The 17281-nt window shown below is 41.0% G+C and overlaps 1 protein-coding gene across 2 annotated transcripts in view; it reads left to right on the forward strand.

Moving 5' to 3' along the window:
* Chrna7 (cholinergic receptor nicotinic alpha 7 subunit) overlaps window positions 1-17281 on the forward strand; it is a 112783-nt gene that overhangs the window by 36628 nt on the left and 58874 nt on the right. The window lies entirely within an intron of this gene.

A 17281-nucleotide genomic window follows, 5' to 3' on the forward strand; every position in this document is an offset into this window, starting at 1 on the left:
TCTGTTCTGATCGGGTTGTGTTTGGTTCGGAAGCATACAGGAGACAGTTTGTCTCCTGCTGTCTTATCTTTCTTTCCTGTTTATTCTGCCATTCAGCTGGAGCTTCAGTGTTTGGGCCTTGGGTGTTCGCAGTGACACAAACTTGAAGTAGAACACTTAGTGGCTTGGGAAGCCTTTCTGAGAGACCAGGGAGTGCTGTGGCACAGAATGGAAGGTGAAGCAACTGCAGCAATGCCTGGTAGGTTGAGAAAGGTCAGAATAACCTGATAATGGTAGCTGAATTCGAGTTCTTGGGCTAGATCATTAAATGCCAGGGACTCTTCCTTCTCTAGGAATCTCTTATTTCCTAACTTGATCATCTGTAATGACCTGATTATAAAATGTTAGGACAAATGCATTGCTTGGTCAAACTGAAAAGGAGCTGATTATTTTTCTAGGTTACAGAGAATATAGAGATAGATGCCAATTTATTTTAGCCCCCATGTAGCAGGATCTGCTGAGTATGCAGAAATCTGGGCTAGAACTGAGAGACACTGTTGTATGGATTTAAATGTGGCCCCCTCTCTCTGCTCTGCAACTTTTCCCTAACTACTTCATGATTTAGACTGACTGGAAAATTTTTTCCTGATATATTAGGAGGATAATATATCCCAAAAGGTCATTTAGAAAGTTTTTTCCCCTCCTCTGGAAATATATGCAAATTGCTTAATCACCTAAGTTATGAGGAAGTGCTGAAGTCATGCTGTCCCTGATTGTGTGATGGGAACATTATTCCTGGCAATTGGTGTGTATGCTTCCTGGTGTGACACTTCATTGTAAGACTCAGAAGAAAAGAAGGCTGTGAATAGTTGAATTTGGTTTTCTCAGTGTCCCCTTGTTCCATGTACCGAGGACACCTGGACATACTCCAGATTGGAAGGGAAGTAGAATTTGGGTCTGCAGTACAGAGAGGTGCTTGGCTTCTCCTAGAGACAAAACCGTGTCGTGATTACTTAAAATGAATCACCAAGGTATTTCTGGGCACAGTAATTTATTAGCTTTCTGCAAGTCTATAAGAAAGACTGAAGCCCAAATGTCTGTAGTAAAGGTATTACTTATAGATTTTCAGGAGAAAAAGGAATTACAAATACATAAGGAAGCTGTGAGTTTAATTAGATTTTTCCGGGATTTAGGGGACTACTCATGCTAACAGTATGAATGAAGAGTTGTTGAGAAGGACGTCTATTGCTTCCTCACAGATATCAGTGACCATCACAGAAGCTGTGCCTTTGTCACAGCGATGCCAGCCTACTTTTGATAGGGCAGGCTGTCTCTGCTGCTTTGCAACTTTGGAGGTTAGGCCTGGGGCTACCTGAATTTCAAATTCACTAGTGCATACTCCCTTGAAGCATTCCTTCTAGGCCATGAGCAGAGAGGCCTGCTAGATCAGGACTGGATCTGTCTCTTTGTGGTTCCAAGGTTGGTCTATACTCCCGGTTTCTGCTAGGTATCTTACTCTACAGAGCAAGAGAAGTGGGTCACCTGTGTGAGCACTCTGTTCCTTAAGTGACCTGGAAGATGTGTTGGGCCAGCTGCTGTGGTGAACTCCATGGGCTACTTAGAATCCACTGGCATTGATGCCATCAGTTTCCTGGCCCATACCAATGCCAACTGCCAGTCATGGCCAGGCTTCTTTCTCCTCTAGGCATCTAATGATAATTTAGCATATAGAGTAGCCCTGCTGTCCAGCCCTTCCTGACTGTATTTTGATGCTATTGGGGCTCAAACTGAGAACCAGGAGAATGCTAAGCAAGCGCTTTAGCATTGAACTGCCAGGCAGCCTAATCTCTATGGTTTTGATTATCTTTCAATATTGATCTTTCTGTTCTGCTTTCTTTTTCTTAAAATATCTGGAGGGGGTAAGTATTTCTGTTTTGCTCTTTATATTGATTGAGAAGTACAGAATAACAAAGCCAGGTTATTTCCTGGTGGTAGATCCTCATATTACCAAGATGAAACCTACTTTCTTTCCTAGTTGTTAACCTATTCTTATATGTTAGCGCCATGGGCTATTTCTATGTAGATGTTAGAGGCAACTGAAAACTTAGACATTTTCTGCCTTTAATATCATTTGTGAAAAAAAAATCAATGTGAGTTCTGGCAGAAATCTCCCATTTATGCTCTTTGTCTCATGTAATGTTCTTCAGGTCTAGAATCCATACTCTGAGATGTTTTTCACTTTTCTACTTGAAAACTAACCATTTATATATTGAAGCTGAGTGGCATCTTAATTTTTTAAGTGTTTTGAGATTATAATGTACCATTTCTCTCTCTTTTCTAATGCCAAACCGTCTCATATACTCCTCCTTTCTTTCTTTCAAATTCATGGTCTCTTTTTAAATTAATTGTTACTATATGCATCTATCTCTGTGTGTGTGTGTAGTCTGTATAATGTTTCTCAATACACACACACACACACACACACATGCATGCACACACATGTACATAATATATATGTATATGTATAAGTATTTATAAAGTTTTCCCCAGAGATGACCATTTGGTATTGGATAACTGATTGCTGTGCTCTTCCCTTTATGCCCAATCTCACCAACATGACTGCCTAAGCATTTTAATTTTGATGGGATATTTATTTAGAGGCTAATCAGTATGATTGAGATTATTCATAAACATATAAAAGTCAATAGAAAAAGAGTTTCTTTTTAAAATCCTGTTTAGAGTTTCCAGTATATAGAACCAGAGTTTTGTCTCCCTCTAAAAAATAAAACAAACAAAACCTCTGATTCTTCCAGGAATAAAGCCCTTAGGTGAGGTGGTGTCAGTTAAATTGAAAACAAAACAAAAAAGACCCTTGTTTATCTGAAATGGCCTTCATTTTGACTTGACTCTTGAATAACCATTTAGCTCGGCATAGATTTCACAGTTACGTTCTATGGTTTCTTTCCACAGTTTGAAAGTGTTCCTTCCTTGACTGGGGATGCTGTTGAATTTTACTGGTTAGTTATCATATTGTGCTCCTTTAGGGATAACCTATGACTTTGTCCTTTTAGGATAGTACCTTTTTATATGTTATAGCTTTACTGCAGCATGATTTATTTATTTCTGTTGTTTTGTCTTTTCTTTCTTTCTTCTTTTGAAGAAAGAGTTTATTTTGGATTATGGTTCCAGAGAGATAAATTTCGCCAAGATGGGGAAGCTGGCTAATCACATTCTTAATCCACATAGAGGAAGCAGAGAGAACAGGAAGTAGTGTGAGGCTGTAAAGCCTAAAGCCTGCCCTAGTGATGCACATCCTCCATCTCCTAAATAGCATCAGCAGCTGGGAATAACACGTCCAAGTACATGAGCCTAAGAGGGCCAAGTTTTTCAGTTTCTCATTCAAACCATCTTGGTATCCATGATGGGGGAGGAGGGAAGGAGAGGGGAAGGACACACACACACACACACACACACACGAAGAGAGTTTTTATTGTGTAAGTGTGTGTGTGTGTATGTGTGTGTGTGTGTGTGTGTACAGGCACTTGGCCTGGGCTGCTGTTTGCTTCTCACCACTGCCTTCCACATTGTCCCCTTTATTTTGAAGACTGAGTCTCAGTGCTCTGGAATACTTCAGGTATAAATAGCCCCAGGGATCTCCCTATCTCTACCTCATTGGTTTTGGGAGTGCATCTCACTAACCCTGGCTTTTTTGTGTTGTTGCTAAATATGGACAGGATTATATTTTTAGAAAACTTTCAAGGATGGCCCTTGTCACCCTAATTGTCTTTGGAAGAAAGTCACTATGCAAGACCACCTTCAATTAGTGAGGAATGTGTTTTACCACCTTAGAGGCAGAATGACTATATCGTCTGTACAGACAATGTATCTATTGCATCCCATGTACTCATTTATTAAATTACTTATTTAAGTCAGTGTAAACTTAATGACATTCCTTTTATAGACTTGATTGCAATCCAGTATTTATTTTGCTCAGACTGTACATTGTGCCGTTGGGTATAGGTGCTTTGTGTTCCTTCCACCCACTACTATTACTGTGGTATCACGTGTGCTTTCTGCCTATCTCCCCTCTTTCTGCCTTCACACGATGCTCCAGGTTCATCACAGGTAATCCTGTCAATTACCCAAATCAACTATCTCCCAGGGAACCCTGGATCTTTCTATTGGAGAATAATGAAAAAACAAAATCAAATCTGAGATATAGGGTGCTGCTGAGATTTCATTTCTAGACATTCTAAACTGACAGAAAAGATACCAATGTATTTAACTCACATATATTTATATTTGCACACATATATGAATACCGCTGTATAGAACCCACGTATGCTTACATATACACATAACTGTGTGATTCTGTAGGTGACATCTGTGTCTTTATTACACCAAATGTGCATTCATGTTTCCCCTTCTCATTATTACAACATAGATCCTGATTTCTTTTTACTCCAGCATTAAAACATCAGACTCCCATCATGCCCCCCCATAAAAGTGTGTGGTGGTTTTAGAAATAATTTTTAGACCATCTCTATTTGAGAACAGCTTGATATACCAGAATAAAGTGGTTTTGGAATCTTTTTAGACCCCTGGAAGTTTAAGAGTCAAAATCCCCCATCTCTATCATGTGGGACCTTTGGTCATATTTTGCACTATGTACTAGATTTCCTCCCTTCTTAGTAATTCCTACATATTCTATATACATGTGAGGTTATTTTATGCTATAAAGATCTGTGAGTTTTGACAAATGCTTTATGTTTTTACTCATCATTACAGTCCCCTTTCGGTTGTGAGCCTAGCCTAAACCATCTCTCCAGCCCACCATTACCATCTCAGATGGAATCCCCTGTACCATACCTGTCGATCCCTACCCCTGCATCTGATACCCATCTGTTGTTTACAGCCTACAGCTTTGCCCTTTCCAAACCATCTTGTAATTGGAACCATGCACTGTAGTTTTCTCAGCTGATGTCTTTCCCTTAGCAAGCGGAAGTTAAGTTTATTCTATATCTTTCATTCTTTGATGGCTCATTCATTTTAATCCTAAATAATCCATTGTATATCACAGTTGGCTTATATCTACTCATCTGTTACAGCTCTCTTTGGTTACATGCCAATTTCTGTAATTATAAAACTTCCATAGACATTCAAATACAGGTTTTTGCGTAGGCTCGTTCTTCACTCAACGTTGAGTAAATACCTAAGAATTCAAGGAGTGAACACTAAGATAGATTCTTACTAAAGTGTTCAACTGTCTTCCCAAGTGACTCTAGATTTTCCATGAACTACATACATGAGGGTTCCTATTGCTGTGCATCCTCTCAGTCTTCCCTGTTTCTCATCACTGCTCTCCCTTTGGCAGAGTCTTGAGTGGCCTTGAAGCCACTATGTAGTATTAGATGACCATTCATGTCTGATTTTCTTGGCTCTACTTCTCAACTGCTCCAGGGCCACAAGCATGTGCTGCTACACCCAGATTATACCATGCTAGAGCTCCAGCTCTGGACTGGTATATGCCAGGCAGGCTGTTTACCAACCTAGTTACCCCCATGACCCACACTCCCAACACCACACACACTTAAGCCCTTCCTCACAGAACATGAAACTTCTCCTTGCCATAACCTACCCTGGTTACATTTTATACTGGAGCTAGGGTGTGGTGATATTGTAGGTGCTAGGGCAAGTGTCTTAGGTTAAATGTCCATCTTTTCCTGGGCTCCCCTCTCGGAGTTGTGACCTTCACAGACATCTCTTTTGGTCTGTAGCCTTCCTTCTAAAACAAAGAGACCAAGCTGCTGCAGTGTGGAGGAGAAGAGGAGTGACAGACAAGGTTCTATCAGGAATACAGGCTTTCTTATGAGAATGCTCGGGCATCTGTTCCCAAAGTAACTTTAAATTTGCTTTTAGCCAACACAGGGAATCAGCTAGAGCACAGTGTAGTTCCTAGAGATAAAAGCGGTGAGTGTGTAGATCACCGAGGATCTGTGGTCAACAGAATCCTTACTCTTGTTCTAATTTACGGTAATTATTGGATTGACATTTAAGCATTGCTAGGAGTTCAGGAGTCTAGGCTATGCTTTTGTATTTGCTGACATGCAGATTTCTGTGTCACACTTTACCCTACAACCTCAGTGCCTCCTGGGTCTTGAGAAAAGCTATTGATTTCCAGTCTGTTTGGTGTTTTTCTTTTCGGTATAGGAGTGACTGATGTTAAACTCATATGCTGGGACAGGAAAAAAATACACTTTATTAGGTTTTAATTCACTCATTTCCTTTGGAGGACATTGTACTTCCTTAATCTGAGGATTAGTTGTACGGTTTTGTAAATCTCTCTGATATACTTCTTTGAAGGTCCTTCTGCTTTTTTGTAGATGCACATTCAGTCTTTGCAGTCTGCCTGTTAACCATGTTTTCCATCTCATTATTCCTAGCAAGTCATTATATCACATTATCTTCCACTTACTGATTATCACTTCTGTTTTTCCTAATCTCCTGTCAAATTTATCGATTAGGGATTCTATCAGTGGATAAAACACCATGACCAAAAGCAACATGGGGAGGAAAGTATTTAATTTATCTTATAGTTCTCAGGTCAGACTCCCTCACTAATGGAAGTCAGGCAGAAACTGCAGCAGAGGCCGTGGAGAAATGCTGCTTACTGGCTTGCTTGGCCTACTTTCTTTTAGCAGCTAGAACTACCTGCCCAGTGGTAGTACAATGATCCATACTACAGACTTGGCTACAGGCAAGAGGTGTTTTCTGAATTGAATTTCCCTCTACCCAAGTTTGTTTCAAGTTGACATAAACTGACCAGCATATCCATTGGGCTTTTATCTCAGTTACTGAATTTCTCATGTTGGATAACGTTTTTCAAGTATGCCCCTTTCTTCACATATCTCATTCTTTTATATATTTTTACATCTTTTTAAAAAAGATTTATTTATTTATTATATATGAGTACACTGTAGCTGTCTTCAGACACACCAGAAGAGAGCATCAGATCTCATTACAGATGGTTGTGAGCTGCCATGTAGTTGCTGGGATTTGAACTCAGAACCTCTGGAAGTGCAGTCAGTGCTCTTAACCACTGAGCCATCTCTCCAGCCCATATTTTTACATCTTAAAGCATTTAATTGTATTAATTGTACTTATTCAGTGGTACCTTTCCTACTTCTCTAGTCTGAGTTTCTGGATGTGTTCTACTGACTAGGCATTCTTTCCCGTACTTGTGACAAACATTTCCTGTCTTCCTGATATGGTCTTCTGCATTTTGTTTTGAATTCTTTCTTTGACTTTTGTTTTAATCCCTTGGTCAAAAATAATTTTTTACTTAATATATTTTTATTTAGACCTTAAGGATATTATACTTTATGTTTTTGGGCATAGTTAATTTTTGTTTATTTTTCTGTTTGGTAATTTGTTGATTCTGTTGGTGCTTTATAGCTTTAGTAATCTCAAGCTACTTGCAAGCTTTTCTCACGGCTTCCAGAGTTCTTAGGTACTAAGGACTATTTAAGTTTGAACTCTCCAACAGATGAAAGACCATTCTGTTAGGAGAATGATAGACCATCCTGTTTCTTGCTTTGTGCCCAGGTTGACACTGACAAACTTTGGTTTCTTTTCTCCCAGTGGGTTCTTCTACCTCATGGTGCCATGAGGATCCATGTGGACTTGAGGTTTGGTAGAAGAGTCTTGTTTTTTCTTTCACATAGGTGCTTCCAAGTTCACCCTGGCTTTGCAGGGCTCTTTTGCTTTTGTAGTCCACTGCAGTATTAGTCCAGACACTTGGAAAACTTTTTAATATTCTCATTAAGTTTGTTGTTGAAATTTCTTTTTTTTTTCTTTATGATGAGCTTAGATTTACTTTCTAGTAGTCATTTGATTCTACCTCCTTTGTAGATACTGTTATTGCAGGACTGTTGCTATTTAGCTTATGGAGCCTGCTCTTGTGCTGAACTCTGAGCAGATGCTCTATTTAGCATCTTGGAACAGTCCACTCCCCTCCAGGTGCTGTGCAGTCTGAGCCAACCCAGAGTGTCTTCTTGGTTTCACTTCTGTCTCAGGCTTCTTGCCTAATTGACTTAATCTCCATTTCCAGCTACACAAACTGTGATTACCTCATGCCAGTAACTCAATTTTTAGCTGTCTGTTTTGTGCCTTTCTGTTTCTAACTTATTAACTATGTAATAGTGTTATTTGGGCTCCCAGATTATTTATTTAGGTCTGCAGATTTCCCTCCCATTTCTTTCAATTATCTTGTTATAGTGACTTTTAAAGCATGTTTGATTTAATCCAAGACATTATTGAGTTTTATAATAAGAACTGAGAAGCATGCTTTTGGGCCTTTTCTAGACTGCTTCTTTTCCAGACTATAGCTGTCTGTTTGCCTCCCTTTCCATACTGTAGTTATATAAAAAATATAGTAATATATAATTAATATATAAATATATTATATTGATTATATTATATATAAAAATATACAGTTATAATAATCATATAAAATATATAATAGGATAATATATAATGACTTACTTTCTAAGGATCATTTCTTATCTCTTTACTTCTTCAATCATAATCATACTATGTTCATAAAAGTATTACTTGTTTTAATTTTCATTTTCTTATGCCTATTCATAATTTTATTTTTAATGTTATAATAGCCATACAATTTTTATCTTGTCATTCTTTTTTATAAATATTTGTGCCTTGATTCAGTTTACTTGGTTTATTAGACAAATGAATATATATTATTTGTAAAACTATTAAACATCAAATAATAAAAACCAGGAGAAGTTACTGCTTCTACATCTTGCTTCTAGGGAAAGGGGCATGGGAAAAGGCTCTGCAGTGTACACTGAGGTGGAGCGAGGTGGAGTAAGAAGCTCTGATGTGGCGTTGTGCGTTGGGGTGGCTTTCAATAGATCACTCTTCACTGCAGAAAGCTACAAGTAAAGCATTCGCATGCTTTCACTGAGAAAAAAGTCATAAAAGTTTGAGATGATAAGTATGTTTAATGTGACTTAAACATTATATGAGATATGCGTACATAATGTAATGAAACATCATGAGCATCCCATAAGTATGTGTGAGTTCTGTGTATCATTTAAAGATAAATTTAATCCTAGTGTCATTGTGTCCCCTCTGATCCCAGATGCTCAGGAATCAGAGTTGGCAGGATCATAAGCTCAAGACATGCCTAAGCCAGGGAGTAAGGGTCCAACTAGCAGCTTAGTAAGACTTGATTTCAACATAAAATTTAAACACGGGGGCTGATGATAGAACTCAGGTTCGAGCATCTGTTAATATGAGGGTGACCCTGGGTTCAACCTCAGTCTGCTCAGTTAATAGGTATAAAGTTTGAAAGATACTGAATAAATGGATAAATTCTGTTCCTAATGCCTACGAACACACTTCATTCTTCTCCCATTTATATTTTTTTGTCTGTTAGGATTCCTTCTGCTGAGGTGTCAGATATTTGATGAATCACATGATAATAAGCCTTTTGGAAAAACCTAACTCATACCGATGCTGTCCACATCTGTATTATGGCCTCTGGTACTGGTGCAAGGATTGTCTGACTTACTTACAGATCTGTCCTCTCCACTTGTTACATGTCTGTCTTTGTTGTGAACAGTGCAGAGATGCCCAGTGCTGATTGAGGAAGGATGATGGTTTAAGCATAGGGGTATACAAACCTTTGCTCTCTCTTCTGGCTGTCTGAGCTGAATTCCTCTTTCTGCCTCTCTTCCTTCAGTCTTCTAGTCCCATTGTCCCGAGCTTTGTTATCTCCAAGGCTGCTCTGCTTTCTGTTAAGTACTGCTCCCACAGTCTACTTGCCAGGCTTCATTCCTTGTGGGAGAAAGGAAATGGCTTCTCCTAATGAAAGGAGCCTGTGCGTGCAGTTGGAAGTGTACCTTTGGATTCACCTGACTCCTGAGAAGGGCATCTTTGGGGATATGGGCAATAAGGTGGGAGCAGTTTCTTGGCTATATGTCATGTTCCCTTTCAGTATGGTGAGTGAGATTCACAGTGAGGGTGGGGGGAGTGACAGCCCATTGCTATCATTGCCTAGCTCAAGGACGACGTAAACTCAGGAGACACCTGCCTCTGTGTATTTACAATTATCCACCCTGAAGGAATCAGCCTTTTTGGGCAGGTTTCCAGTTTGCTTTCCTGTGCTTTCTCTGGGGTGGGATGATGTCAGCAAGGGATTGAACAGTGATCAGTAGGGAAAGGCAGAAAAATCTCTCTTATATTCTGCTTTGATTTTTTAAAAATCCCTTAAGCCTTTTCTTCTGAATCACTCCTGAAAACAGTACTCTCAAGCAACGCGTGATTGGCTCTGGTAGTTAAAAATAGAATCAAAGAATTCAGGGTTGCTTGAGAAGCTGTTGTCAAAGTAGCCTCTCGTGGGCTGCAGGCTGCCTCAGTGGGGCCTGTGCTGGCTTCTCAGCTTCTGTGTCTTCCCATTCCAAGTTAAAGACTGCAGGGCAATGGCCTTCTTTTACTTCTCGGGATGTAACCACACAGTCAGAAATTTGTACACATACGCAATGTTTCCTCCTTGGTGAGATTCTCCACGTTGTGGATATTTGAGTATAAAGAACCGGTAGCCAAGGCTTAGATGTGTAACTTCACACTCTGACATCTGTGGATTCAGCTGTCACAGACTATGTGAGTTCTGATGATAAAATAGTGACCATTAGGCATTTAGTCTCTAAGCTTTGTTTTTAGCAAAACTACCCTAAACATGGGCAGCTGCACATAGAAGAGATGCTACCAATTTGACCACTTCTCTAAGCCTTTGATCGATTGTGTTAACAATCACTGCTCTTGTCGCTGGACAGTGCAGAACCATTTTGTGTTTAGATAGTTTGGGTAGCTTACTGAATTTCTTACCATTGTCATTGCTAGGTTTGCGAATAAGTAAATAGTTATGAAAAAGTTCACCGGGCACCTGAATCTCACAGACAGTGTATGGAAGAGTCTAGATCTGTCTGTGATGTTCAGACATTTCACATTATTACCAGTCATGGACTTTGTACAGTTTCAAAGTGAGAGTGAGGAAGGAGCTGCTTCTCTACTGAGCAGGGCCTAGTCTCTGGGGTGAGATTCAGGGGGTGTGGGGAATGCCAGACCTGTTGCAACGGACTTCAGTCTTTGATGGTTAAGGGCACCTTTAACTTCTCTTAAAGGTTTGGAGAATCCCCAGGTTTTATGTGTATGTGTTATAGTTGTCAGTATTTACCAGGTTGAAAAAATATATCCACAAAGCTATATAAAATCTATTCATTTATAATAAGACTATTGGGTTAAATATTAGTTCTCGAAAACTACTGTACTTTTACAAAACAGCACTTTCAGGGGGAAGGGTTATCGTTTTACAGTTTTGCAAAACTTGCCTCAGCTATTCATTTAGTAGGCAACTCTCAATTTAGGTCTGCATTCAGCCTTAGACTAAGCAGTCTGTCATGACACGTAGCCTCCGTAGAACGCTGTCCATTGTTCACAGCAAAGGAAGGGGAAAGAGGAAAGTAACTTGTCATGATTATAAAGAATTTTAACTTCAGTGAACCTCTAAAGCAGTGGTTCTCAACTTGTTGACCGTGACCCCCATAGGGGTCACATTTCAGATGTCCTGCATATCAGAAATGTTCATCATGATTCATACCAGTAGCAAAATTACAGTTATGAAGTAGCAACAGGATAATTTGATGATTGGGGGGTTAGCCACAACCTGAGGAACTATATTAAAGCTAAAGCGCCTCAGCATTAAGAAGGTTGAGAATCATTTCTCTAAAGATATCCCAGATTGCTTTCTGAGGTCCTCTGTCTCACGAACAGTTATCAGGTCTCAAATGAAAGCAATTTTTTGTTGTTGTTATCATAATCACTGTTCCCTGTGACAGCATGGGGTAAAGAAAGACATTTTATTTCAGAACACACATATCTGGTCAACGAGATACAAGAGTAAGATCTCAGCTTGTATGTTTCTTTAAACAAGGTCTTAAATCTGTAGGCCAGGGTACTCTCAAACCCTTGGTCCTTTTGTGTCAGCATACAGAGTGATAGGATTATCGGTGTGTGCAGCTAGCTCATCTTTCGTCTTTAATTGTGTGACCTATGGCCAAAGGTTTGCTTGCTTTGTTTCACAGTTTACACATGTATGCATTCCCTTCTCTTGATCATAAGGTAGTATGTGCTCATATAAAAACATTCAAACCAAGCAGACATAGAAAATGAAATTTGGGAGCCCATCTCCACATGAGGAATTACAAAAAACAGACAAACAAACAAACAAACAACCTAGCTTTGTTGGATTGTCACAGGTAAAATGTAGTTGAAAATAGATAAAAATAAGTCACGTTTGTTATAAACTATGAATACTCTCCAAATGTGAATTTATATCTTTTCTGCAAATGAGGATTTAGACAGGGCTGATATATGGTTTTTCTCAGAGTTTTATAAAATACCATTGAATAACATCTCCCCATAACTTCTGGAAGAGTAATGGCTGTAGAAATCCAAGGCTGCACAGTAAGTACGATCAGAACAGTTACACTGAGCGTTAGATGCACCGTAATTTAGAAAGATTGATTTTTTTTCAAAATATGTCACACAAATCAAAGGATGCTCTTCAGCAATGTGCTCCGTTTAAAATCGAACATTGGGGGCAGGTTGGCCTACTTCATGTTGGTCAGTGATCCTGCCTCCAATGTCTTGGAGGAGGGCTTGGTCAGGTGATACCTATGTCGTGACAACTAATAGCACTGAGTGACATCTCACAGACTAGATGGAACTACTCCAGCTTAGGAGGCCTTTGTGGCAGCTGTAACTGTCATTTCCCAGGAGAGAACCCAGAAACCCTGAGTAGCACACACTGGTGGGAAGCTGAGATGGTCTTTGCTGTGTTGCCCAGCTTCTCACGGCAGTAAGAACCATGTGGTAGCTTGAAGAAATCCATCCATGAATCTTACCCTCTCACCAGCTGCCAGATCCACCACTCCAGCATATTGACTTCAGACAGCCTACCTCTAAACTGAGAAGCAAATACTTGCCATTTGTTAGCCTCGTGGCTTACGATGTGTGCAAAGTCCATATTTCAGTTTTTAGCAGTGTTGCTGCCTCTTAGCGTTAGTTAATTTTGTCTTATTGTGTTTTGTTTCATTTATTTTTGAAACAGGGTCTTGTGTAAATCAGGCCGGCCTCAAACTTGCTACTCAGCTGAGTATCAACTTGAACTCTTGAATCTCCTGTCTCCACCTCCCAAGTTCTGGGATTACAATTATGTGTCATCACAGTCAGCTGCTTTACAGTGTTTGTTATAACAGACCTAGACCCAGGGCCTGTGTTGCTTGTGGGGTACCTGTGGCATGCAGTTGTTAGAGTAATACACTCACCCCTAACCAAGCTGGAATGATCATGCTTCTCCCAGTGTGTGGTTAAGGTGGTGTCTAGGCTGTGATGGAATAAAGTTGGTTGATACATTCACCGATACATGGGTGTTTAAATAAGCTCATATGCTACATGGGGGACTGGTATCTATGGAGGATACCTATGGGGAAGAGAAGGCATGAGGAACTGGTTCTCATTCCCATGTACATCTTGGCATTGTGAGTGGCATCTATGTAGGCAGGCATTGCCCTGCCTGAATATCTTTGTGCTGGAGGCTAGAGGGACATGGAGTACCATCTGCAGAGTCTCTGAACACAGAAACCTAGTCTCCTCTTCTTTCCTCTGGCAAACAAGGAAATGTGCAAACTAGAGTCAAGGAAGAGAATTCAGGACTGGTGGCATACCTGGGGCCTGCTTTTGTGCGTAGCTGTGCCAGGAAGCAGAGTAGGTGGGCTAGGCTTGAGTGGAGCCTGGGCAGAGGGGCAGAGACATGACTTTGGGACTGCTTTTTGAGCAACTTTTCAAGCAGAGGAGATGGATTTACCTGTAAACAACTCACAGTCTTGCAAAAGAGCTATTTCTCCAGGCTCACTTATGCTGCCTTCCCATAAGACCCCTTTAAGGTTGGGGCTGGGTTTAGCTCAGGAGGCTGAGGTCTGCTGATACTGTACTTCACGTATGTTCGGGTGAGGAAAGCTTGGAGACAGGGTTACCTGTATGGTTCCTTATCAGGCAGGGCTGTCAGCAGGGGTCATGGCTGGGGTATGCATGGTAGACATGAGAGGAGCCACATATTGTATTGTTGAAAGACCCTAGAATGTAAAAGCAAAGGTTAATAGTTAATAATAAAAGAGAATTTTACACTAGATACAATCCATCTTCATTAACTTCTCTAAAGGGCCTTGCTTTGGTTTTTCTCTCAGTGCGTCTTATCCATTGCACAGATGGGTCATTATTACCTTAACCCTACCTCATCTTATGTTTCAGGAGCTCAGGGGCAATGATAAGTGACCACTGTGCACCTCAATATGATGACTGTAGTGGGAATCGTCCATTAATATTTCCTGAAAGAATGCCAACTTGGCTGGACCCTAAGTTGTAGAAAAGCCTTGTGTGACGCACTGTGGGCTGGTGGGTTGACCCTCTGTGTGGTGCACTGATCGTCTTTGTGAGCAGAAAGCCTCTGTAGAAGCAAACTGCCATATGTATATGTTTGCATGTGCACCCATGTGTCTGTATGGGCAGGAGGCTGCCTACTGTGATGGAAAGACAAGGGAGACCTTTGCCACCTGACCCATGATAACAGAAAAAGAGGCAATCCAAATGGAGAGTGGCAGCATCCTGCCTGGCCCTGGGCTTCCTCTGCAGCCTGGTGTGAACCGCTCTGTCTGGCATCCCTGTGCTGCCAGGTGGTGGCTGGCTGCTGCTTGTTGATTACAGTTGGAAGCGCTGTGCTTTGGTCCCATGCTGCTACACAGTAAGGAAATCCAGTGTCGCTCTAATGAGGTTTCTGTCCAGACTCTGGAAAGAAGAAAGACTTTTAATTAGATTGGTAGTAATTGAGCTCCCAAACCACAGAAGCCTCTCTCAGGAGAGGCAGACACAAACGCAATTAAAAGAAGGAAAGGCACCTGAATGGAACTCTCCCTAACTCTTAGTCTATTAGTAACAACAGGTGCCTAATAACTTGAGGCAACAGATACGCATCCTGAAGAACTTAGAGATACACATGCCGAAGAGCTTAGTGGTGCTTTGCAGTAATGTTGGTGATTGATCAGAAATGGGAGCATTGCTGCGATGGTAGTTTATATAGCTCTGGCAGGGAGCGTTTACTTAGCATAGAGCATGGGACATGTTAACCTGTGGCAGTGACGACTCACTAAACATTGTGGCACATTTTACTTTAGAAAAGTAGTTGTATTTCTTGCCTCCATCAAACTGCAGTTTAAGCCGGGCAGTGGTGGCTCACGCCTTTAACTCCAGCACTTGGGAGGCAGAGGCAGGCGGATTTCTGAGTTTGAGGCCAGCCTGGTCTACAGAGTGAGTTACAGGACAGCCTGGGCTTTACAGAGAAACCCTGTCTTGAAAAACCAAAACCAAAACCAAAACCAAAACCAAAACCAAAAACCAAAACAAACAAACAAACAAACTATAGTTTCTTTTGGATGTCAGTCCTGGCTTGGGGATACCCTGGTGCTTTGTCCTATGTCCCTCCACACACAGCCCAGTCTTCTCTTTCATAGTTGCTCAGACTTGCCCATCACACCTTCAGCGGCACTCAATAGATGGGCATTTGAGCACAGGGGCATCTATGTATCAAACTCTTGCTGCTAATTCCTTATATGTGGGCTACATCTTCTTTTCTGTAAGGGGCAGTGTTCAGTGCTCATGTGAATTCCCAGCCACTGACTGCAACCCTGTGCTTTTATGCTTGGGATCAGTTTTGAGTGTGTGTTTGTCAGTGAACCCAGCCAGTGCAATTCCAGATACAAGAATTAAAGGTGTCCACTTCTGGGCAGGTTTTCATGAATACTTTCCCTGGAGGGTATTGGTTGCTAGTTTTCAGAGACTTTTAAGTTGGAATTAAGGATTCCTAACTGACTGACATCATTCTCAGTATAACTTGTCGCCTTAAACGTTTTTATTGAAATTTTTTTCTTATGTGTTAAAGGGTGTTTTGTCATGTTTGCATGTGTATATGTGTACCACTTGTATGCCAGAGAGGGCAGAAGAGGGCATCGGATCCCATGGAACTGGAGTTACAGATGGTTGCAAGCTGCTGTGTGGGTGCTGGGAATGGAACCAGAGTCTTTCAGAGGAGAATCCAGAGTCCTTAACCACTGAGTGAACTTTCCAGACCCATTGCTGACACTGCTGGGTGTGGCTAGCTATGAAAAAAGGGCTAGTGGGAATATTTCATGTAATGAGACTCTTTTAGATGCTGTCCTAATCGGGTTTCTGGCACTGGGATAAACACCTGAAATAATTAACTTATTAAGAGAAAAAGGTCACCTCACAGTTTTTGAGACCCCAGTCTGTGAATAGTTGTTTCCATTGCTTTTGGCTTGCAGTGAGGCAGCCCATCATGGTGGAAGCCAGTGGCAGAGGAAAACTGCTTACTCATGGCAAGGAAAGGAAAGGGAAGAAGAAGAAGGGGTTGGCGTCTTAACCTGTCTGGAAAGTGCATGCTCTACTTCACCTGAGAACCTCCCCATTGACCCATTTTGAACTACCATCTCCCAGTAATCCCAAGATGGTACTGGTGCCTTTTGCATGTGGGCCCTTCGGGGAGACTTAGGACACAAAACTCAAATGTAGGAGATGCACCGTGCCTAAATCAAGCCATGGTAATTGTACTCTCCCAAACTCCTGGGTGGTGTGTGGACTCCATTCCTGGCTAGATCCTATTTTGGAAATGAAGAACTGGACTTTGAAATCAGAAAGATAGAAGTGTGTTGGGCCCATTGTAAGATTGTCTTATCTTTCCAGTCCTTTGTTTACTTCTCTTGTTTGTGTTTACTTTAGAGGTGTCAAGTGTCAGACATGTTGCCAGCTGGATAGAAAAGAGGAAAGAGCCAAGACCCGTGCAGGGATAAAGCAAATACAGCGGCCCATTCAGACCCTTAATATGGGTCAGGAGGTCCATGTGACATGCCCCTTTCTGGGGTGGGGGCTGGTATAGAAAGATAAATTGCCAAGGCCTTAGCTAGCATCATTTCTGATGGTAGGCTGGCCTGATTTTAATTTTCTTCTTTATATTGTGCTGTCCTTTGTAAGTGCTCTGTAATGAATGTGTATTACTTCAGAATAAATAGAAAAGCTTGACTCTGGGGAAATATTACTGGCATAGATTTGGGAGTGCCTGGTGCATTCTAATTTCCATACACAACGTTGA

This window comes from Grammomys surdaster, unplaced genomic scaffold, assembly GCF_004785775.1.
Source record: "Grammomys surdaster isolate TR1022 unplaced genomic scaffold, NIH_TR_1.0 271, whole genome shotgun sequence".
NCBI lineage: Eukaryota > Metazoa > Chordata > Mammalia > Rodentia > Muridae > Grammomys > Grammomys surdaster.